At 42.2% G+C, this 24,061-nt stretch overlaps 1 protein-coding gene across 1 annotated transcript in view; it reads right to left on the bottom strand.

The window, feature by feature from the left end:
* LOC143928044 (flavin-containing monooxygenase 5-like) overlaps positions 1-20,930 on the bottom strand; it is an 89,232-nt gene extending 68,302 nt beyond the window's left edge. Inside the window, exon 1 of the mRNA XM_077452642.1 lies at positions 20,801-20,930. The gene's annotated coding sequence lies outside the window, so the exon portion shown is untranslated. The remainder of the gene's footprint in view (positions 1-20,800) is intronic.
* Between the last annotated feature and the right edge of the window lie 3,131 nt (positions 20,931-24,061).

Raw genomic sequence — 24,061 nt, 5'->3', positions numbered from 1 at the left:
GAGGACAATCTTCTTCTGAAGTAAATGTGAATAATAACAAGTATACCTTCTCTCAGCTGAAGTCAAAGGGCAAGTCTCTTTGGCAGGGTCTTTACTCCCGAGTTCCCAGAACAGCTGCATACCTTCCAGCTTCCTCCGGACACATTTCAGTGAGGGGGACAGTCATCTTCTAGACTAGACATCTTTGGAGAAGTCCTGCAGTAAGTTCCAAGTCACCTCCAGGGCCCTGCCCCACTGAAACTTCACGGAACAGCAACCCAGTTCATGGGCTGCTTCAGGGGCAACAGCCTTCCTAAACCTGGAAACTTTTTTACTGGGGAAAGACAATCTCTTCAGGGCTCCAGGCTATTTATCAGCTTCCTAGCACCATCTGGGTATACCTTCCCAGGGATTGGCTAGACTCTAGAAGCTTCTTCTAGAGGCAGGGGGAAGCAATTCAACTACCAGCCTGTGAAACCCTGAATACATCAGGCCAAACAATCTCTGCTCCCTTGATTACAGAAGGAGCCAAAACTAAACTGACCTAACTGCCTAAAGTAGGAGGGCGCTACATCTATGACAGCATAATCAGTTGAAGAAGAGAGAATGTTATTGTTTTCGTGGAGAGAGAAGGTTCCACAATTCCCTACCTTATTGAAAGTGTTTTTAAAATAGAGAACAAAAAGAATCATTGTTTTATTTCTTTGAAAATGATTGTGGTAATATTCTTTGTTTTCAAGCTGGCTGTGAAGTATACCAATGGTACTCATCTTTCAATTTCAAGTAGTTACTTTGGCTGTACTAACAAGAGATCTCCTGCGATTCATTAAAGTGGAACTTCACTTTCTCAATCAATATTGACTATTTTTAATCCCCATGCTGCTGGCATTAGTAAATAGATAGGAAAGTACATCATATTTACTTGTTTTATACTTTTGTTTTGTTTTTACAGTTTTTCTGTTATTTTCTGGTTTCTTGCCTATGCAAATTATGTCATACCAAGAGTCTTATGAAGAGGAGGAGAATTTTCTCCTGAGCTAAGGGCAGATGAATTCCAGGGAATCAATTCTACATAAATCATCTGCCGTTACTCAAGTTGGCCATGACCAGAAATGTTAGGGGGGTGTTTTTCAAAGTAATTCCTCAGCAAAATAAAGCATGGGGCCATGGGTGGATGGGGGAGGATGAGAAATTACTCAAATAGCTTTTTTGCTTTGTGATAGTCAGATGCAGTGTAGTTCTGCTTTCAGATATTTTTTACTCCAAGTAACCACTTCTTTAGATTATGTTTTTGGTGAGCGTGTGTTCTCTACCATACCTGCAAAGATATCTTACACAAAATGTGGGGCTTGACTTGGCTTTTATTAAGGGTACAGCAGTCCTCAGGTTCATCTTAGTATCATTCACGCTCTCTAATGCCGCGTACACACGATCAAACAATCCGGTGGAAAAGTCCGGCAAACTCAAGTAGTTTTGCACTCCAATCTTACCGCCGGACTCGCATTTCGGCGGAAAAGCGCGGCCCCCCCTTCCCCAAGGCACCCCCTATGTTGAGGGCACGTGGCCTAGTACGGCTCAGGAGGGGGGTGCTCGCTCGTCCCCCCTTTTCCTGGCCGGCCGGGTAGCGTGCTCGGACAAGGGTCTGATGTGGACCTGGGGGGGACCCCCGCGCCGATTTTTTCGGCGTTGGGGTTCCCCTTTAAGTCCATACTAGGTGACGGGGCCAGCGACGCCTCCTTCGCTGGCCCCGGCTACCTGGAGACGCGCTCAAAATGAGCGGACTTTTCTCCGTGTGTGTGGGCGAGTCCGTTCATTTCAAAAGTACGGCGGATAGTCCGGCGGACTTAGTACGCCGTATTAGTCCACTGAAAAAGTGCCCTATGTGGGCAAGTAGCTCGTTCGGAAAGTCCGGCGGACAGTCCGTGGGGAAGTCCACCAGACTAAGTCCGCCGGATAGTCCGCTACGTGTGTACGTGGCATTACTTGGCCTATTAACATTTTTTTTTAAGCAACTTAAGGAAACACATGTAGTCTAGCACATTGATGAGCCAATAATAAATCAAAAGTGGTGGGAAGGGATTGAACTACCCACAAAAGCTGGCAGGTGGTTCCAACAGAATGACCCAGGTTTATTTTTTAAATTTGATGCAGGGTTCCCCTTAATATCTATACCAGATCTGAAGGGCCTGGTAATTGAATTTGGGGGACCCCCACGCTTTTTTTTTATTATTTTTTTTTTTTTATCAATGACTTTCAATAAGTGTTCTCTGTATTATGGAGCCGACAATTCATAATAGCTGCAAGTGATTTTAAACGACTTTTTTTCCTGCATAAATGAAACTTTGTGTAGGGACAGTTCTAAGCACCAGAAACATGCGCCCCTTCACAGGCATACTATAGACACCCCCAGGTACGAAATTTAAAGGAATATTACACTTTTATTGCTTCACTTTAATAATTATTAAAATCACTGCTCCCGAAAAAACGTCAGTTTTTAAAACTTTTTTTTTACATTGATACATGTCCCCTGGGGCAGGACCCAGGTCACCAAACACTTTTTAGGACAGTAACTTGCATATTAGCCTTTAAAATTAGCACTTTAGATTTTGAACGTTGGAGTCCCATAGACTTTAATAGAGTTCTAAAGTTCACACGAAGTATGCTATATACTAGCTCCGTCGAATCTTCTTTATACATTCGACAGACACCATAAGCCTTCAAAGACAGATTCGACCGTAATTCATGTGGATTTTCGCACAAATGCAATTTTTGAACGAAAAACGAAATAAATAAAAATGAATTTTGGGAGTAACTAAATAAATTAATTTTTCGGACGAAAACGAAATTCCGAAACAAAATATTTTACTCTGCACATGTCTGCTGAAGAGCACTGATAGGCGGCACTGGTGAACACAGATAGGTGGCACTGGTGGGAATGGATAGGCAGCACTGATGGGCAGTGTGGAAAGAGTGGATGGAAGGCGCCTTCCATCCACTCTTCCTACACAGTCTTCTTCAGACCACCCCTGGTCAGTCTAGGCAGCGGGACACATACGATCATTTTTTCAAGTTCTATTGTTTTAAATTGCACTACCACTTCATATTATCAATGCCTTCACTAGCGCAGGAGTAATTCTTTTTTCTGTCCTTATTTGCCACTGATGGGCATTGATGGGTGGCATTGATGGGCAGCAGCGATGAGCATTTATAGGTACAGATTGGTGCCAATTGTGGGCACTAATTGCTGGCAGTGGCATTGCTGCCATTGCTGGCACTGTTTGGCACTTAACTGTAATAAGGGCACTGATGATCAGTGTCCTGATTACATCCCTAGATCTCCTCTGTGAAGAGATGCCACCGATCGGTTCTCCTCTCCACACTCTGTCAGTGTGAGGCGAGGAGCATCCGGCATCTCCGTGTTTACATGTGACCGGCTGTGATTGGACACAGCCGATCACATGGATAAACATGCGGCCGCAGCTCTTTACACAGATCAGGGTCGCGCCGTGTCCTAGCAAGATGGCACGGCCTGCAATTGGCTGGGGCCGGGGGAGCGCAAGAGCAGTCGATTTTGAGGGCCGTCATATGACATCCTCCCAGAATGGGAGCTGTGCCGCCCAGCCATCATTTGACAGCCGGTGGGAAGAGGTTAAATTTGCGGTTAGTTTACATTTTTGGTGGCTTAACTCTTTCCCTCTCTTTTAAACTTAACCCTTAACCTAACCTAAAATTGATAAATAACTTGAAACTAATACTTAACCAAAGTGGTTGCTATAGCCAGGATATCAAGCCACTGCGGCGATCATTTTTGCGGTGTGTCAGCAACTCTGATCTAGGTAAAGAGTCTCTGACAGAGCTCTTTACCAGGTGATCAGCCGTCTCCAATTATGGCTGATCACAGTGTAAACAGGAAGAGCCGTTGATCGGCTTTTCCTCACTCGCGTCTGTCAGACTCAAGTAGAGGAGAGCCGATCGGCTGCTTCTCTGACAGGGGAGGTATGTGCTGTTTGATTATCAGTGCAGCCCCCCCAAGGATGCCCACACTGGACCACCAGGGACACCACCAGGGATGCCCACCACTATTCACCACCAAGTATGCCACCCATGGCCACCAGGGATGCCAATCAGTGCCCACAATGGATGCCAATCAGTGCCAAACAATAATGCCTGCCAGTTGGTGATGCCCATCAGTACCATCCATTTGTGTACATCAGTGCCACCTATCAGTGCCCATCCATGCCACCTATCAGCGCCCACCCATGCCACCTATCAGTGTCCATCAGTGTCTATCAGTGCTGCATATCAGTACCACCTCATCAGTGCCGCATATTAGTGCCCATCATCAGTGCCAATCAGTGCCACCTCATCAGTGCCACCTCATCGGTGCCCATCAGTGCCACCTTATCAGTGCCCATCAGTGCAGCCCCCTCAGTGCCCATCAGTGAAGGAGAAAACTTACTTATTTACAAAGTTTTGTAACAGAACAGAAACAAAAAAACTTTTTTTCAAAATATTCAGACTTTTTTTTTGTTTAGCAGAAAATTAAAATCCCAGAGGTGATCAAATACCACCAAAAGAAAGCTATATTTGTGAACAAAATGAAAAAAATGTTTAGTTTGGGAACAGTGTAGCATGACCGCGCAATTGTCATTCAAAGTGTGACAGCTCTGGAAGCTGAAAATTGATCTGGGCAGGAAGGTGTATAAGTGACCTGTATTGAAGTGGTTAAAGGAGATCTGTGGTCACAACATACACTTTCCTTTATTTAAAACATCAGTATTGTAATAGCAATGCAGGCAATTATTTTTGACAATCCTATATAAGCTTACTTGAAAAATCTCCTCTCATGTTGTGAGTTCTATCTGTCTGGCCATCCCTTTTCATAACGTCCTGGTTCCCTGCATGCTTTGCTGCCTCCCTTCTGCTGTTTTATTTGAATATCTTTTTATTAGCATATTACAAGTGTACAATACACAAAAACGACCAAAGACAAAAACAAAAACACAAATAAGAACAATCTGGGAAGGGAAAGGGAACATACGTCTTGGAGCCCAGGCAAATGGTTACCAGTATAACAAGGTTACAAAGGTGTGGCTCATGTTCGAGAAAAGTAATATCAATGTTTGCTGACAAAGCTCATGGTAGAAGGATGTCTCCAGAAAAAAGACTGCACCTCAATTATGAGCAATACACAGAAAGAACAAGAGACTGACAGAAGACATTAGGATATATCAAACAATGGAGGCTGTAGAGGGGTCAGACAGCCATTTTGACCACAATTTATCATATTCCTTCCGGCAACCCCTATTACCATCTTTATACAGGGATAGATTAACATTGACCAAATGTTTCCAAAAAGTAAGGGACAAAGGAGTAGCTTTTTTCCATGACATAGTAATAGCCTTATGACTGGTCATTTCTGCCACAGTGGGGACCAACTTCTCCACCAACCCCAGTAAACAGACACTCATAGTGGGAACAAGAGAGGTATTTGCAATGTTATTAACAACAGAGATCACCCCCCCCCCCCCCCAGCAGCTGGTTATCATTGGGCAATCCCAAAAAGATATGTAAAAAATCTCCAGAAGTGAGGCCATGGAGTCCATTCTATGAAGTCTATATGGGATAAAGTAAGCTCTGTGAACAATTTTAAATTGGATAAATCTGTCTCTTAAGGAGACCAAATGACGGAAAGGAGGTCCCAATTGTCCTCATCATCTAGGTCTGGAATATCCCGCAACCCGGAGGGTAGAGAGATGGGGGGGGGGGGGGGTGGACCAAGAGGAAATGGTTTTACAGCACAGAGGTAGTTTCTCAGAGCATTCAGTCTGGAGTAGGTCGTTCCAAATCAATTTATAGCAGCCTTAAGGAACTGTGAGGGAATTGCCTATTGAAAGCATGGGACAACTGTATCTAAAAAAAATAAGAGCTAGGTACATTATAACCAGTAGAGAGAGAGGTGATGAGCCACAGGGAGCAATTGGCCACAACATGGCAAACAAGTGTGACTTTATATTTGCCCCAGGCCTGCAGGTCCGGCAATGTATAGTAGCGAGACAGGAGTGGATTGCACAACGGAGTACTAAGGGATATAGTATTGCATGGAAAATCCTCACACGCCAGCCCCATTTTCCAAGCTTTGAGAGTGGTAACCATTGAGGGGGTGGGGGGAGGGGTAAGGTGCCTTAGGACATTGGAAAAGAAGATGTTGAAGGGCCTCAAAATTCCCCACTGCTGTCTACTTTCCATTTTCTAAGGATTATTGATGGCATGGTACCTTGTTGCCTGCAAACTGTGATTACTCTACTGAACTTGCCTCCTGAAACTTTTTCTCTTAGCACCTCTGTAGTTCAGATGGCAGGCTCTGTAAAATGTGTGACACAGCAGTGTCTAATTACAGGGGCATAGTGAATGCATGTCACAGGATTCAAGGAAGTAAATTTGTGTGTATTTTTGGAATGTAATGGTTTAGGATTACCATAGGGATGAAGGGGTGAATTTACAGATGTGCAGGATAAGGGAGCCAGCATGAAGATTAGACATACAGTAGAGGAAGGGGGTGAAATAGTTAAAAACAACCCACAACTGCTGTGGAACAGAATCCAATAAATGAATGATTCATTAATTCATTGTCCCTCCTTCCACCCCTCTCCTCATTGTAAGAGGAAGGGACAGGCTTACTAAAGTAAACACTACACATTTTACATTGGTGATAGCTGTGACTGGTCATCACAGCAATCACATGGTACAGTGCTACTCAGATCAGGTACATAGTGTCTGTGAAGTCTTTGGTGAGCTGTTTGATTCACAGCCATTAACAGGCCCAGTGACCCCAAGGTAGTGATTTCTGCAGTGCTGTTCATAAATAGGTGTCCACCACTTCACTATTTAAAGACATAGAGGGGTAAGTACTGTAAGTGCTTAAACAGGCATCAATTAAACATAGTTTTATACTTAGACAAAAAAGGTTAAAAAAACTCACTCCTCCACATGTCTTACATTTAATGCCTCACATCAATACCAAACCTTAACCATAACAGTTATGGGGGTTGTAAAGGTTCGATCTTTTTTATATAAAAATAACAAGCATGTTATACTTACTTGCTCTGTGCAAGGGTTTTGATCCTCTTTTTCTGGGGTGCCCTGTTGGCGCTTTTGGCTCCTCACCTTCACTGGGTGTCCCCACAGAGACTCGCTTTCCAAGCCACCCGCTTCTGTGTCATTGGATTTGATTGACAGCTATCAAGCAATCCAATGAGAACAGAGACAGCGGCTGGAGCCATTGGGCTTGAGCTCATCGCTGAAACAGATGGGCTCAGGAAGGGAAAAGGGTGGTCTGGGGGCAGCTGCAGCAAAGAAGGTTTTTCATCTTAATGCATAGAATGCATTAAGGTGAAAAACCATGAGAATTTACAATCTCTTTAAATCAAACCCTGTAATCCATAACACTAGCCTAACTCCTAAACTAATCTCTAACACTAACTGCAGTAAGTACAGTGATTTTGGTTTTTGGGTGCTTAACCTATGGCCCCGCTAGCTGTTGCGGAACTACAACAAATCCCATGAGGCATTGCAAGGCTGATTATGCACACACAAGCGAATTGCGAACTTCGCACACAGATGCGCGCACACGCAAATTGCGGACTTCGCACACACGCATTGCGGACTTCGTGCACGAATGTGCGCATGCGCACGCATTAGCCACGCGTTGGCGCCCAACAGTCTATAAAAGATGCTCCCAGAGTGCCGCCCATTGCGATTTGATCTGCTTGTTACCTGTGTTCCTGATTCTGTGCCAGTATCCTGCTCCTTTGTTTGACCCGGCTTCCTGAACTTGCCTCTGTCTCCAATCCTGACCTTGGCTTGTTTGACCCTGCTTAATCTTCTGCCTGATTGCCTGTTGCCAGGACCCAGCCTGGACTCTGACTATGCTCTGCCTGCTGCTTATGCTGTTCACCCTGATGTGTATGACCTGGCTAGTCTGACTCCATTTCTGTCTGCAAGCCTGCATCTGCTGACCTGCATCCACTGCTCTGCAAACCTGCATCTGCTGCTCTGCAAGCCTGCATCTGCTGACCTGCATCCACATCCCTGCAAACCTGCATCCACTGCTCCACAATCCTTCATCTGGTGACCTGCATCCACTACATTTGCTGGCCTGCATCCGCTGATCTCCATATCTGCTGTTCGGCATCCGGCATCCGGCATCCACTCAGTTATACAGCTCCAAGCAGTGAGGACTAAACAGGCACCATTACCTCACCATTCTCTTACCACCACTGTCCCCACTCCAGTGGTCTCCGAGCCGGGATGGTACGGGAGGTCTCCCTCCGCACGTCAGGCTCACATCCAAGGTACATTACACTGATAGTTACAAGCATGACTCCCAAAGCCAGAGTAATGATGGGAATTGTAATTCGGCAACACCTGGAGGGCCACAGGTTGAGCACCAATGGGTTACAGGCATCACAAAAGAAGAGAATTTATCAGAGAGCATGCACTATAGCTTATTATATGATAAAAGTTGTAAGAATGCAAAAGAAATAGCAAACCTATATTGTGAAATATCCAGTGGGGTCTACAATACGACACTACATGATTTAGCAGCTAAGAAAATGTCAGTGAAGGTCTTGCAAAATTTGGAGTTTGACAGCTGGATTAATTTTAGATTCACAGTGATGAGAAAATATATAGGCATGGCATGAAGAAATAAGAATAAGATTTGTATAGACATTCACTGACAGAAAATGAAGCTTTTATATAAAAGAGAAATGATATACTTCTTGAAATGAAAAGTGCCTACATTAAGTTTTTCCAAAAATAAAATTAAACTTTTCTTTTCTGAGCTATTACATATCTGTCTCACGGTAATAGCTTCTCTATTTTAGTTTTTTACATTTTTCTTTAATATCCTGGACACTGTGTCCCATCCGTCTAGCACAGCGTTTTTCAGCTCCACTCCTCAAGGCGCCCCAACAGGTCATGTTCTCAGGTTTTCCCTCAGCTGAAACAGCTGTGGTAATTACTAAGGCAGTGAAACTGATCAAATCACCTGTGCAAAATAATGGAAATCCTGAAAATATGACCTGTTGGAGAGCCCTGAGGACTGGAGTTCAGAAACACTGGACTAGCAGATCGGATTGAATCGAATCGGATGGCAGTCAGGTGTAAATAGACAGGTAGACAATTTACACCTGACAGCACATAGAGGAGAGCGGGCTCTTTCTGTGCCCAATCTGCATAAGTAGAGCAGACATGGACCAGTCATTTGCCTGCTCAGGAGGGATAAGCAGACAGATTTCCCGCTGGGTAGGCGGACCCCTGGCAGAGTTTGCCCCATGTGGAAGGGGCCTTAGAGGGTGATACATTTTTTAAATAACAAAATGTAAAGAAAAAAATGTATTTTTAATAACCTTTTACAGCTGGACCAGACTTTAAAACACAGTATCATAAATGGACACAGGGAGTCATTGCATTTTGATTACAAAACTGAACCATTTATGATCTCAGCTTGGCAAGTTTTTTTTTTTTTTTTTTAAAGTCTAATCAGCATGCAGTGAACATGAAAGGTATTTAAAATATACTGCCTTTTTATAAACAGGCAACATCAGATAAATGTTTTTGTTTTGTTTTTTAACTAGTGCTTATAAATATAGCCAATGTCCTGTAAATCTATTAATTTTTAATATTCAAAGCAAACTATCTATGGGGTTGATTTACTAAAACTGGAGAGTGAAAAATTTGGTGCAGCACTGCAAAGAAACCAATCAGCTTTCAGTTTTTTTTTGTCAAAGCTTAATGGAAGAAATGGAAGTTAGAAGCTGATTGGCTACCATACCCAACTGGACGATATTTTGTCCAGTCTCCAGTATTAGTAAATCAACCCCCATGTCTCCATGCTTTATTTTGTTGAGAAATCACTTTAACCACTTTTAGACCGGACCAATTTGCTGGTCAAAGACCAGACCACTTTTTGCGATTCGGCACTGCGTCGCTTTAACTGACAATTGCGCGGTCGTGCGACGTGGCTCCCAAACAAAATTGACGTCCTTTTTTTCCCACAAATAGAGCTTTCTTTTGGTGGTATTTGATCACCCCTGCGGTTTTTATTTTTTGCGCTATAAACAAAAATAGAGCGACAATTTTGAAAAAAACGCATTATTTTTTACTTTTTGTTATAATAAATATCCCCCAAAAATATATAAAAAAACATTTTTTTCCCTCAATTTAGGCCGATACGTATTCTTCTACATATTTTTGGTAAAAAAATCGCAATAAGCGATTATTGATTGGTTTGCGCAAAAGTTATAGCGTTTACAAAATAGGGATAGTTTTATAGCATTTTTATTAATAATTTTTTATTATTTTTTTTTTACTAGTAATGGCGGCGATCTGCGATTTTTATTGTGACTGCGACATTGTCGGGGACCCATCGGACATTTTTGACACATTTTTGGGACCATTGTCATTTATACAGTAATCACTGCTATATAAATGCAGTGATTCCTGTGTAAATGACACTGGCAGTGAAAGGGTTAACCAGTGGGTGGCAGTGTAGGGGTTAAGTGTTCCTAGGGGTGTGTTACTAACTGTGGGGGGGTTGGGCTTTCATTTAGTGTACACTGATCTCTGCTCCAATCACATGGAGCAGAGATCAGCGTCACTAGTTGCTAGGCAGAATGGGAAAATGTTGTTTATACAGCATTTCCTCCATTCGGCCGCTCCGTGAGACGATCGCGGGGATGCCCGCGGCGATCGAGTCCGCGGGTCCCGCGACCGGACTCACGGGGGTCCCGACCAGCGCGGGAGCGCGCCGCCGGCGGCGCGCTCCCGATGGCATGGCGGCAACGAATATTGGACGTACATGTACGCCAATATGCCTGCCCGTGCCATGCTGTCGACGTACATCGTCGTGCGCTGGTCGGGAAGTGGTTAAAAAACACCCCCCTTGCATTTCTAGCCATGACCATCTTGAGTATGGGCAAAGGACACATAGAGCGTTTACTTCCTGGGATCCATCTGCCCTTTGCTCTTTGCTCAGGCATGCAGACAGGTTGGCATGCTTAGGTAAGACATGCACATATAGATCCTTTTAGGATCTTTGGATCTGGAAGTTAATTTTAGAGAAAGTCATGTGATCTGTGACGCAACTCGTCAGGAGGAGCCAGGTAACTTTTTACTCCTGGTCTTGGCAGAGATTGGATGTGCCTGCGTTTATCTTTTACTCTGATTTTAAATGTAAGTTGATATAACTTTGGCCTAGGCCAGAAACGTAATGTAAAAAATGTTTTAACCACTTAAGGACCGGAAGGATATACCAATTTCCAATTTCCTGACTAGGCCATTTTCTGCGATACGGCACTGTGTTATTTTAGCTGACAATTGCGGGGTTGTGCAACACTGTATCCAAATAAAATTGATGTCCTTCTTTTCCCCCACAAATAGAGCTTTCTTTTGGAGGTATTTGATCACATCTGTGTTTTCTTTTTTTTAACCTATAAACAAAAAAAGACTGACAATTTTGAAAAAAAAAAAAAAATACTTTTTACTTTCTGCTACAGAACGTAACGAATAAACAATGTTTAAAAATGTCCTATAGCGATTCGCGCAGCCGAGCCAGCTTCCGCAGTATTACTGCAGTGGCTGGTCGGCAAGAGGTTAAACAAGGAAATATAATATATCTTTCTATCAATTTACTAATGCTAACAGCCTATGGAATAAAATAGTTGATTGTTTGATTAACCACTTCTTCCTGAAGCAACGTCATATAACATTGCAGACTTTGAGTGGTGATATTTGAATGATGCCTGCAGTTACAGGCATCATTCAGATATCTTTTTTTTCTGACGGCGATTCCCTGCACCATAAGAATAATCATAGCAGCTGTTCAGCCGTTTGACTGTTCTTACAGGCGACGGGAGAGGACATCCCCCACCGCCTGTGCGATTGGCGAGCCCGAGAAGGAATCTGACAGCACCATAAGTTTATCATAGAGAATCTTGCAGGCCATGACCTCATGCCCGGCCTCTGCATTTGCAAAAAATGCCGTTGCCTTGGCTTGGAAGCTAAGATCGTTTTTTCTTATTTAGGGCTTTCTAGCCTAGAGGTGAGATCTGGGGGCTTATAGGCCCCAGATATTGTCGTAAAGAGGACCTGTCATGCCCTATTCCTATTACAGTCCTTGTAATAGGAATAAAAGCGATCAAAAAAAAAAAAAAAGTAGAAAGAAAATAGAAAAAGAAAAAAAAAAACAATTAAAAAAAAGAAGTGAATGCAGAAGTGAATGCATACATAGGGCACACCCACATATGTAAACGGTATTCAACCACACATATGAAGTATTACCGTGAATGTTAGAGCAGGAGCAATAATTCTAGCACTAGACCTTCTCTGTAACTCTAAGCAGGTAACCTGTAAAAAAAATGAAAGCGTCACCTATGGGGATTTTTAAGTACCGAAATTTGGTGCCATTCCACAAGTGTGTGCAATTTTAAAGCATGACATGTTAGGTATCTATTTGCTCCACATACAGTGCCTTGCGAAAGTATTCGGCCCCTTTGAACTTTTCAACCTTTTGCCACATTTCAGGCTTCAAACATAAAGATATAACATTTTAATTTTTTGTGAAGAATCACCAACAAGTGGGACACAATTGTGAAGTGGAACGAAATCTATTGGATATTTTAAACTTTTTTAGCAAATAAAAAACTGAAAAGTGGTGTGTGCAAAATTATTCGGCCCCTTTACTTTCAGTGCAACAAACTCACTCCAGAAGTTCAGCGAGGATCTCTGAATGATCCAATGTTGTCCTAAATGACTGATGGTGATAAATAGAATCCACCTGTGTGTAATCAAGTCTCTGTATAAATGCACCTGCTCTGTGATAGTCTCAGGGTTCTGTTGAAAGCGCAGAGAGCATCATGAAGACCAAGGAACACACCAGGCAGGTCCGTAATACTGTTGTGGAGAAGTTTAAAGCCGGATTTGGATACAAAAAGATTTCCCAAGCTTTAAACATCCCAAGGAGCACTGTGCAAGCGATCATTTTGAAATGGAAGGCGTATCAGACCACTGCAAATCTACCAAGACCTGGCTGTCCCTCTAAACTTTCAGCTCAGACAAGGAGAAGACTGATCAGAGATTCAGCCAAGAGGCCCATGATCACTCTGGATGAACTGCAGAGAACTACAGCTGAGGTGGGAGAGTCTGTCCATAGGACAACAATCAGTCGTACACTGCACAAATCTGGCCTTTATGGAAGAGTGGCAAGAAGAAAGCCATTTCTCAAAGATATCCATAAAAAGTCTTGTCTAAAGTTTGCCACAAGCCACCTGGGAGACACACCAAACATGTGGAAAAAGGTGCTCTGGTCAGATGAAACCAAAATCCAACTTTTTGCCCACAATGCAAAACGATATGTTTGGCGTAAAAGCCACACAGCTCATCACCCTCAACACACCATCCCCACTGTCAAACATGGTGGTGGCAGCATCATGGTTTGGGCCTGCTTTTCTTCAGCAGGGACAGTGAAGATGGTTAAAATTGAGGGGAAGATGGATGCAGCCAATTACAGGACCATTCTGGATGAAAACCTGTTGGAGTCTGCAAAAGACCTGAAACTGGGACGGAGATTTATCTTCCAACAAGACAATGATTCCAAACATACAGCAAAATCTACAAAGGAATGGTTCACAAATAAACGTATCCAGGTGTTAGAATGGCCAAGTCAAAGTCCAGACCTGAATCCAATCGAGAATCTGTGGAAAGAGCTGAAAACTGCTGTTCACAAACGCTCTCCATCCAACCTCACTGAGCACGAGCTGTTTTGCAAGGAAGAATGGGCAAGAATTTCAGTCTCTCGATGTGCAAAACTGATAGAGACATACCCCAAGCGACTTGCAGCTGTAATCGCAGCAAAAGGTGGCTCTACAAAGTATTTACGCAAGGGGGCCGAATAATTTTGCACGCCCCACTTTTCATTTTTTTATTAGTTAAAAAAGTTTCAAAAATCAATCGATTTCGTCCACTTCACAATTGTGTCCCACTTGCTGGTGATTCTTCACAAAAAATAAAAATGTTATATCTTTATGTTTGAAGCCTGAAATGTGGCAAAAGGTTGAAAAGTTCAAGGGGGCCGAATATTTTCGCAAGGCACTGTAACATCATCTTTCACATTATGCAAAAAAATTGGGCTAGCTTTAGTGTTTTTTAATGCATGACACTGTTCAAATACCATGTGAGATAAAAAGTTACAACGACCAGCAATTTATCTTCTGCTTCAAAAAATATATATAATGTTTTGGGGTTCTGAGTAATTTTCTAGCAAAAAAAATATGATTTTTTTTTTCACGTAGCAGAGACGTTTCAGAATTGGCTTGGGAGGCAAGTGGTTAAGAGAGTTTTGTTTGGATTTAATGGCTCTGGGCACCTTACTATCAACAGATTTGATTGTAAAATAGTTTCAATATCAATTGCTGATGTTTTTTTGCCTTAATCCATTCACCATTATAATTGAAAACTTGAAAAAATTGCATAAATTGGCTAGGAAAATGTGTGATTATACAAGTACAATATGTGAGATTAAATCAGAGGATAAAGTATATTTATCAGCATAATAATAATAATAATAGTCTGATTGCTTTTATGATAATTGTATGCTTATATATGACTAAAAGCATATGTTAATCTAAAATGTAACAGTATTATGTACCTAAAAAGTCCCAGTAATGCTGTCTGCATATCTTTAAAATTCCATAAGGAATGTTTTCCAGTCTCATGTGAATGCAGCAGTGTGATATTTTTGTGTATATTAATTTAAATAGCTAGTAAATTGTGTAGAGCCAGTTTACAAGCCTGCCCAATTCTATACCAGTTGAGAAGAGGGTGAGACACCAAACAAGTACAATGTAGACAAATAGCACAAAAAATTACCAACACAATCTGATTCAATGGTACTGTACATAGAAACAGGGCAGGAACACAGCACAAAGGACACATGATAAATTTGTTTAAACAGACGAAAGCTATAAAATATATTTCCATATTCAATTTTAATAGTTCCAGATATGTGACAAATAAATGCTTCTATTTATTATTCTAAAATGCATTTTCCTATGTGACCTCAAATCTTCTTATACAACTTTAAACGTGCTTAATTGTTCTTTTAAAGCAAACCCCACCTTTCCTTTTACTTATATTATCGGTCATTATGGGATTACGTTTAGCTCACCTGTGATGTTCTTTGCAAGCTTTGTTGTGTTATTCACCTAGGAATTTAATTAAGTGGGTAATGAACTGGGAGCATTGGGAGCAATAATTATTTTTATTAGCATTTTGCCTTTGTAGCCTGAAGGTGATGGGTGTAAGAAACCTTCAAGTGGAATTACAGCCAAAATGTTTTTTTCTTTATTTTGGGTGGAGTAAGGGAGGGTTATAACCCCTGCCAGCTTATATTTTTCCACCAATGTCCCATTGGGAAGATTTTCCTTTACTTCCTATCTCATAGTCACAACAGGAAGAGAGAGGAAATCCCTCCAAAGTGAGAAAATCCCTGGTTGTAACAGGGGTCAACAGAACTAGTGTCCCTTGTGAACTTGCTTTTTCCATAGTCAGCATGCAATATGATAGTTTACATGCCTTTACTCCAGCATTCTCTGTACTAATATACAGCAGCTATAGTACGGAGACTCACTGTCTAGTGCTACACTGAGAAACTGCTAATCATGAGAATAAGGCACCACCCCCACCCCTAAGAAGAATTGGATACAACAACAATGAACAGAGTAATGTAACAACATATATATATATATATATATATATATATATATATATATATATATATGCACAAATCCTAAAAATGTAGGTATTTCTATTCCTTAAGGAAGAGTCCCATAAATAAATCTTGTGCCATCCCTTGGAGTATGAACCTGTAAATCCCTGAGCAGAAGTCAAGTCAGCCTTAATACCTGCTAGAGATAATGAGTCACACCAACACTCAAATACAAAACAGCTAATATATTTAGGGATGGGCGGACGGTTCGGGCCGAACTTTCGTTGTTTGGTCCCTCGACCAACAGCCGAACAAACGAGTCATTCAACCATTTGTTCCCCCCCACGAACTGACCACAATGCTTTGAGGCACTGAACAGTGCATTGCAAGCCCTGATTGGACACTGTCATCATGACTTTATCCAATCATGGCTCATTCCCGCCCCACAGTATAAAAGTATTCTTTCAATGGCAGCCATTTTCAGTGTGATTTTTGAGAGAGATAGAACAGGGCTCTGTTTCGGTGCTATTAGTCAGTTAGTGTGCTATACTGTGCTATTTTGCTTCCATTCAGTGTAGAATATTAGTTTAGTGTCAATCTAGGGATAGTGTGAGTTTAGTGAAGAGGACCATCATTCAGCTTTGCATAGTGTGCAGCTAGAGTAGGGATAACTCAGATAGTTTCACTGTAATAGAGTGAGACCATGTCATTCATACATGCATTAGTGTGGAGTAGTGACAGCTCAAATAGTTTCAGTGTAGTGTATTGAGACCGTGTCAGTAATCTTTACATTAGTGTATAGCTAGCGTAAGGACAGTTCAGATAGCATCAGTGCGGTGATGGTTGAACACCGTCTATTTGATTGCATTACTGCCAGTTTAACGCCATTTACTTCTGTGTGCGTCACTGCCAGTTAAATGCCATATAGTTCTGTGTGCATTACTGCCAGTTTAACGCCATATTATTTTGCGTGCGTTACTGCCAGTTTAATGCTATATAGTTTTGCGTGCGTTACTGCCAGTTTAACGCCATATAGTTCTGTGTGCGTTACTGCCAGTTTAATGCCATATCATTTTGCATGAATTACCGCCAGTTTAACGCCATATAGTTCTGTGTGTCACTGTACATTTGGTGCATTATATTGCAGTATATTATAGTATATCCATGGAGTGTGTCTGTGTAGTGTGAGTACTCAAATTAAAGTGCACCAGGTTGGTTTTTGCTTTTGGTATAGGTTTTTGCTTTTGGTATAGGTTTTATGGGCACAATTAACACCCAAAGACCAATTTTTCAGCACCTGTTTGACAGGTGCATATCATTGCAATTTTTACAGCAAGGCCAATTCTTGCTTTCATCAAGAGTACCTCTATAGGGTTACAGTGGGAAGGTGCCCCCGACACCCAAAGAGTAATTTTTCTGTACCTGTTTGACAGGTGCATATCATTGCAATTTTTTACAGCAAGGCCAATTCTTGCTTTCATCAAGAGTACCTCTATAGCATGGATATGCAATTAATGGCTAGCTGTTGCAGAACTACAAGTCCCATGAGGCGTAGAAAGACTGACAGCCACAAGCATGACACCCAGAGGCAGAGGCATGATGGGACTTGTAGTTTTGCAACAGCTGGAGGTACGCGAATTGCATATCCCTGCTCTATAGGGTTACGGTGGGAAGGCGCCCCCAACACCCAAAGACCAATTTTTATGCACCCATTACTTCTATCCAAAGTCAAAGTGACACCAGAATGTATCCAAAAAATCTCTAATCTTGTTCCCAGTGCACTACATTGTGGCCTCATGATACACACTGGCTCCCCAGCTGTTGCTGAGCAAAATAAAGGCAGCTTGCAGTGAAAAAGTCATTTTTTTTGGCTTAATAAATGCAATTATTGTTGCAGCAGATTCTGCTATATTTGCTACCCCAGCTTGCTCACCTCCTGGTGGGGCGATCCTATGGACCCCAACCTGGTACTAACACGCAGAAAAACCCATCTACACCCTCAGGCGCTCTAGCGAACACAGGTTAGTGCTTAGATTCCACACCACGGAGAAGTCCATGTGATCCCCCTGGGTTACCTGCTGCTGCTATCCAACTGGTCAGTGGGAGTCTCTCTACTGCTATAGCTACTGGCCTCTGAGCCTGCCCCCTGACCATGACAATTATTGCGCTTTTACTAAACAAAAATGCTGTGCACACACAAATGACCTACAACTGTAGAAAAACAATACAAGACATAAAAAGTATTACAGATATACATACCACACATGCACAAACTACCTAACCTTCCTAGTAAATGAGCACAGAGAATGGGATACACTAAAAACGACTTAGCTTGGGTTATAGTTCACAATTTCTGTAACCGAAAGGGCTCTAATCTCTACTGCGATTGCAGGAAATCATGTGTTAGTGTCATCGGTCTTGTGAAGCCCCCTCTGCCAAAGTCCTTGTGGTTATGGAGCACTATTCCAGCTTATGCTACTGGCCTTGTATTTTGAAAGTTTGTGTAGCCATTCCTACATGGGCATATCCTTTTCTGCATCAGTTTCTAAGATCAAAACATTCCCTAACTTAAACTAGATGGCACAGTTGTATCATACATGCAATCCCCTTTCCTCTGTCACACAGTGTATACAAGCTATAACACTTGGTCCACAATTAAGGCTAGTTGAGGGTATGTATAATATATGCTCATGGTATATTTGATATAACTAGCCTTTGGCGATCCTTTGCTTTTTTTGTCTGCTCTCTCTTCTCTCCGGTTCTTGACTACATCTATCACCCGCATTTCGCAAAAGAAAAGGTTTCTGTAAGCAAAATTTTTAGCATCTTTTTTGGTAAACTACATTGCTACATTTAGGAAGTCTTATTAAAGAGGCGTTTGTCCCTAAGATATATTTTTAATACTTTTAATACATTTAGTATATTTGAGATACCGATTATTTGATTATGGCTGAGAGAACATATGTAGATGCCCAATATATATCTTGATGAGATGCCCCAGTTTGCAAATGTCACTATCTAGCATCAGAGGTGGCTCTTTAATTTGTCAAATTAGGTGGTCGCCTAAGTCCTCATGCTCTCGGCTGCCTAATTTGCCTAATCTTTCACGAATGTCGGTGCCAGGCGACTCAGTGACACCCCCTCCCCAAATCTCTCAAGGCACAAGGAAATTCCTGGAGGGGTTGTCACCTTGCTGGGTCCCAGATGTTATATTGGCTGCATGTGTCTGATAGATAAGGAGGGTGCCCTGGAAGTGGTGCTGATCGCCTGTGTGCTAGATCCATGCATATCTTTCTGCAGCCATTTTTATCGCTTGAATTATTTTTCCCATTCTGGGCATGAGAGGGGCCTCATGTCTGAGTTTTGCCTAAGGCCTCACAAAGCCTAGAGCCACCTCTGTCTAGCATATAGAACACTTTGTTATTTACATACAGTATATTGAGGTTTGTAATTTGGCTATGGTTTCTTTTCATTTTGTATTATCCAGAACACCCCTCTCCTGAGGAAGCATACCTGCTAAACACGTCAAGAAATTGTAGCCCCTTCACAATCTACAACTGTAAATTTTCTGTTGCAGACAACACCCTTTTATTTTTGAATGATCCTGGTTCTTCCTTGCAGGCAGCACTTTAGCTGATAAATATGTTTGGTGACTTTTCTGGTATAGGATCAATTGAACAAATCAATTTCCCCTTGGCTTTTGGTCTACTTGCTTGCCACTAATACTCCACTACAGTGGGTCACTGAATTAAAATATTTGTGGATTCGTGTCACTAATACCCTCCACTCTTATGTGGACCTTAATTTGTTCCCTCTGCTTTGATCCCTATAAGCAGGATTAACCTAGTGAAAATGTATTTACCCAAGTTTGTATACCTATTTACAAATACACCTGTCTACATAACAAAATGTTTTTTTAACAAATTAGATGATATTGTTTTTTTTATCTGGGCTGGCAAAGCTCCCGATTGACTAAATCCACATTGAATTTATCACTTTCCCAAGGGGCCTGTCACTTCCAGACTTTCGTCTCTACTATTGGTTGGCAGCCTCGGTCATGGTCCGGTGGTGGTTCTCTCAACCGAGGGATAATCCTGACGGAACACTGGAGGCCCTATGCAATCCGGTCTTCCAAGGACTAAAGGGGCATTCTGTGCTTACCTGTCCTATGCGAACTACCATTACAGTCTGGCACCAGGCAAGGGCGCAATACCATCAGCCCAATACGGTCTTCCCCCATATTCACTCTGCCGCATTTAGCGTTGCTACCTGACTGCCAACTTTAGGCGATTCAGGGAATGGTAGGACTCAAACATGTTATTTCTAATAGCAAGCTGAGGAGTTTTGCAGGTCTTCAAGCTGAATTTATTTTACCTAACAATCTTTTTCCGCTATCTGCAACTTAGACACGTGATATCTGCACAGTTCCCTGAAGCCCTTACCATTGAATCTGATCCCCTGGAGTGTCTCTGGACATCTAGGTTTCTGGGTAGGCCCTTGTCATCTATCTACCTTAGCCTCTCCGTGGCTCAACCAGTTAAACTGATTCAATTGCTCTTTAAATGGCAGACAGACATTTCTTATTTGACTGAGCAAGACTGGGATATTTATATCTGTAATTATGTCACCGTTATGATCTCGGCTGAAGATAGATTTATCCAGGTAACATTTCTGCACAGAGCTTATTATACCCCTGTTTGATTAGCTGGTATCTATGCCATGATTAGTCCCTTGTGTACTAGATGCCAAAGGGATAAAGGCACTTTCTATCACATGGTTTGGACCTGCCCTAAGCTTAGGGCCTTTTGGGATTCAGTCCTGCAGGCTATTAACAGTACATATGAGTTGTCTCTACCCATGGATCTGAGGATTCTATTCTTGGGGGTGCTAGATGGTGCAGAGCTTAGCCACAGTACTAACCCGTTTTTTTTTTTTTTTTGCATCCTTTTACTCCCAAAGAGAAATACTTCTCAAATGGAAGTTGCTCCTGCCTCCTACTATAGAATCCTGGTGAGCTGCCATTGACACAGTGTTACCCTTGTATAAACTCACCTATGCTAGCTGTAATTGTCCCAGGAAATTTGACAAGATATGGATGGCTTGGATAGATTCCTGGAAACATGGATTTTTTCTGATCTCGTTGTTGCCTCTTGTGAATGTTTTCTCTTTTCTCCCTTCCTGTTTTCGCTCCCCTTTCCCTGATTCCTCCCCCCCCCTCCCCCTCTCCTACCCCTCCTCTCCTCTCTTCTTTTCTCCTTCCTTTGATACTCAGATTAGAGACCTAAGGTTATGCTTGTCGCTCCTTCTACTGTGTCTTATGATTGCAAAAAGAGACTGTGCCTTGCCTATACATGCTAATTAGGTTATTTTGGATTACTTACCCTATGTACTACTGCTACGAATGTATCTACCCCATACACTGTAATGGTTGTTATTTTTTGTGAACTCTTGTTTCTGTTTGTCAATTGCACATTTGTATTGACCTTTTTTGTGCTTAATAAACGCACTCTGATAAAAAAAAAAGGAAAAAAGGCATATTACTTAGTGAACTGATATTATAGTTGATAGTTACTGATAGTAACCATAGCCCTTTTTTATAAACCTAGTGTGCTTTCACATCCATTTATATTGTGGTATTGTGGATGGGATGTACTACAATAAGAGGTGTTCATATATACTTGATGCATATTATTTTTAATGAATTAAAAAAAATTGTATGTACTGTTTTTGAGTAACCAACCCTGTGCTAATTGGTTATGAACATTAATAAAGTTTTTGGATTTATGGGTGTATTTTCTTGAAGGAGAAGGCACCATTAAAATCCCTTTATTTCTCTTGGGTGGCAGCTTAGGTAATTTTCCTTGTGGCATACTGTACATTTTACCTCTACCTCTAAACAATGGGAGCAGCTAAAATGTGTACTTGGCCATTGACTCATTTATAATTGCCCATTATACAACAGTATCTAGTATTTTCCCATGTTTTAGAGGACAGATTGTGCAAACATTGCCCCGATGGCATTTGTTTGTGAAATAATCGCACAAGGAGACTGATATTTATGTATTTTACTTATTACAGGTACTTACTGTGTGTGTGTATATATATGTGTATATATATATATATATATATATATATATATATATATATAAAAGAGGGCCAGTATGGTGGCCCGTAATTATGGGAGGAGCCCGGAGGGTATATAATCAGACCACCCACAACGGTCTGTGTCGGTTCCAGTGCAAGGTACTGCACATCAAGGGGCCGACTCTTCTCAGCTCCCTCACGGTCGTCTATCCGTGCGTCCAATCGTAGGTGCACTTCGGCTTCTTCATTCGTGGTCTTCGTCGGCGGTTCCCGCTCATGGTCACAGATAAGTAGTATCCGAATCTTTTCATATCATGTGCAAACTTGCGACTTATCATGCTTACTATCCTGCACCCCTTTCGCAAAACCTACCTCTGAGTTGTTGACACTCATGTCCCGACATTGTTCGGCACAGGCATAGTGCATTCGTAAATTCTTTCTACCAAACGTACGATTCATTCATAGATCCAAGCCTTCGAGTCGCTGTCGGTCGTTCTCCAATATCACTCGCCATAGGCTTCACTGGTTATAAAATTCACTGTTCTCATCCTTTTTTGAGATAAACAGGTATTGTTTGTATGGGTTTCTGTGGCTGATTGGGGTGTAATTAAACCCACCTGATGTCTTTCCTGCACTTGACTAGCCTGGGGGGGGTGGGTGGTTGATAGGTGTTTGGTTTCACAGTAAGGAATGGCATACACTCTACAACCAATTCGTATCAGATACTCCTTACTGCCAATTTATATCAGATTCATCTCATACATTTTTGAGCTGATTCGTGTCAAATGCATTGCAGAGGCTGACTCTGCCAACTCACTGCATGTCCACGTAGTTGTACCTTCGAGATCGGTCGTATATCTTCATCGATTGTCCCACGCTCGGAACGCTACACACTCGCTGTCGCAGGTAGGACTTTGTTGTTACCGCTCTTCTAAACTCCAATAGTTACCTTATCATGTTCGTTTATCATGTTCGTTTTGCAAAGTCGCACTTACGCCACCATAAGTCTATGTCATCTTTCAAGTATTTCATCCTTTCTACCCAACGCGGGTTTACTCGAGCCGATCACTTCACGGTCGATGCGGTCAAATCCGACATTCAAGCCCCTTACTCACCTCGCATCTACGGCCGATTCGAAATCTAGTCGCAACTTCGCTTCTATGTTTCGGATCCTCGGCAATTACAAGCCCCTTCAACCGTCATTACCATTTAGTTGATTCGAACCCAGCCATATCATCGGCAATACGGTCAGATCTGTCATACGAGCCCCGTAGTCACCTCATATCTACGGCCAATTCGAAATCTAGTCGCAACTTCGCTTCTATGTTTCGGATCCTCGGCAGTCACAAGCCCCTTCAACCGCCATCACCATTTAGTCGATTCAAACCCAGCCATATCATCTGCAACACGGGCAGATCTGTCATACGAGCCCTGTAGTCACCTCGCATCTATGGCCGTTTCGAATCTAGTCGCAACTTCGCTTCTATGTTTCGGATCATTGACAATCACCAGCCCCTTCAACCACCATCACAATTCAATCAATCCGAACCCAGCCATATCCTCAGCGATACGGTCGGATCCCATATACAAGCCTCTCAGTCGCATCTACGGAGGATTCGAGTCTAGTCGCAGCATCGGCGCAACGATTCCAGTCCTTGCCAAACGCAACTCTAACAACCAAGCCGAATCCTGTTGCATCACTGACTCAAATGAGTCAAATCTTTCGCAGACTATTCCATAGCTATAACCCAGTTCAAACTAGTCACATCGACTGTACGAATTCAGCAGTACTTACATTTGACCTTCTCAGTCTATCCATACATGATCGTACACAATTCTCTCCACCAATTTGCTCAGTATTGCGCACGGTCATTCCTACATAATCACATTTCCTCTCTAACCTTTCTTTCGCCTTTCAACAAAGCTGCGTTCTTGCAATCGCTGCAAGTGTTTCTGCATTTGGCTCAAAACTGCCAATCATCTCCAGTAGCAACACTGCTGTTCACCTCATACCTACACACTTATAAATCCGCAAACATTGCTTTCACCTTTCAAATAAAGCTGCTTCCTTGCAATCGCTGCGAGCATCGATGCAATGGCTCAATACGGCCACTCATCTCTAGTAGCAAAACGGCTGCTCTCCTCATTCCTACACACTTATAATTAAATTTATAGATTCAAATAAAGCTACTTTCTTGCAATGGCTTAATACGGCCACTCAACGTCTCC

This window comes from Lithobates pipiens, unplaced genomic scaffold, assembly GCF_037356315.1.
Source record: "Lithobates pipiens isolate NorthernLeopardFrog02 unplaced genomic scaffold, aLitPip1_a1.2 Scaffold_23, whole genome shotgun sequence".
NCBI lineage: Eukaryota > Metazoa > Chordata > Amphibia > Anura > Ranidae > Lithobates > Lithobates pipiens.
This window is presented reverse-complemented; position numbering and strand designations above follow the sequence as displayed.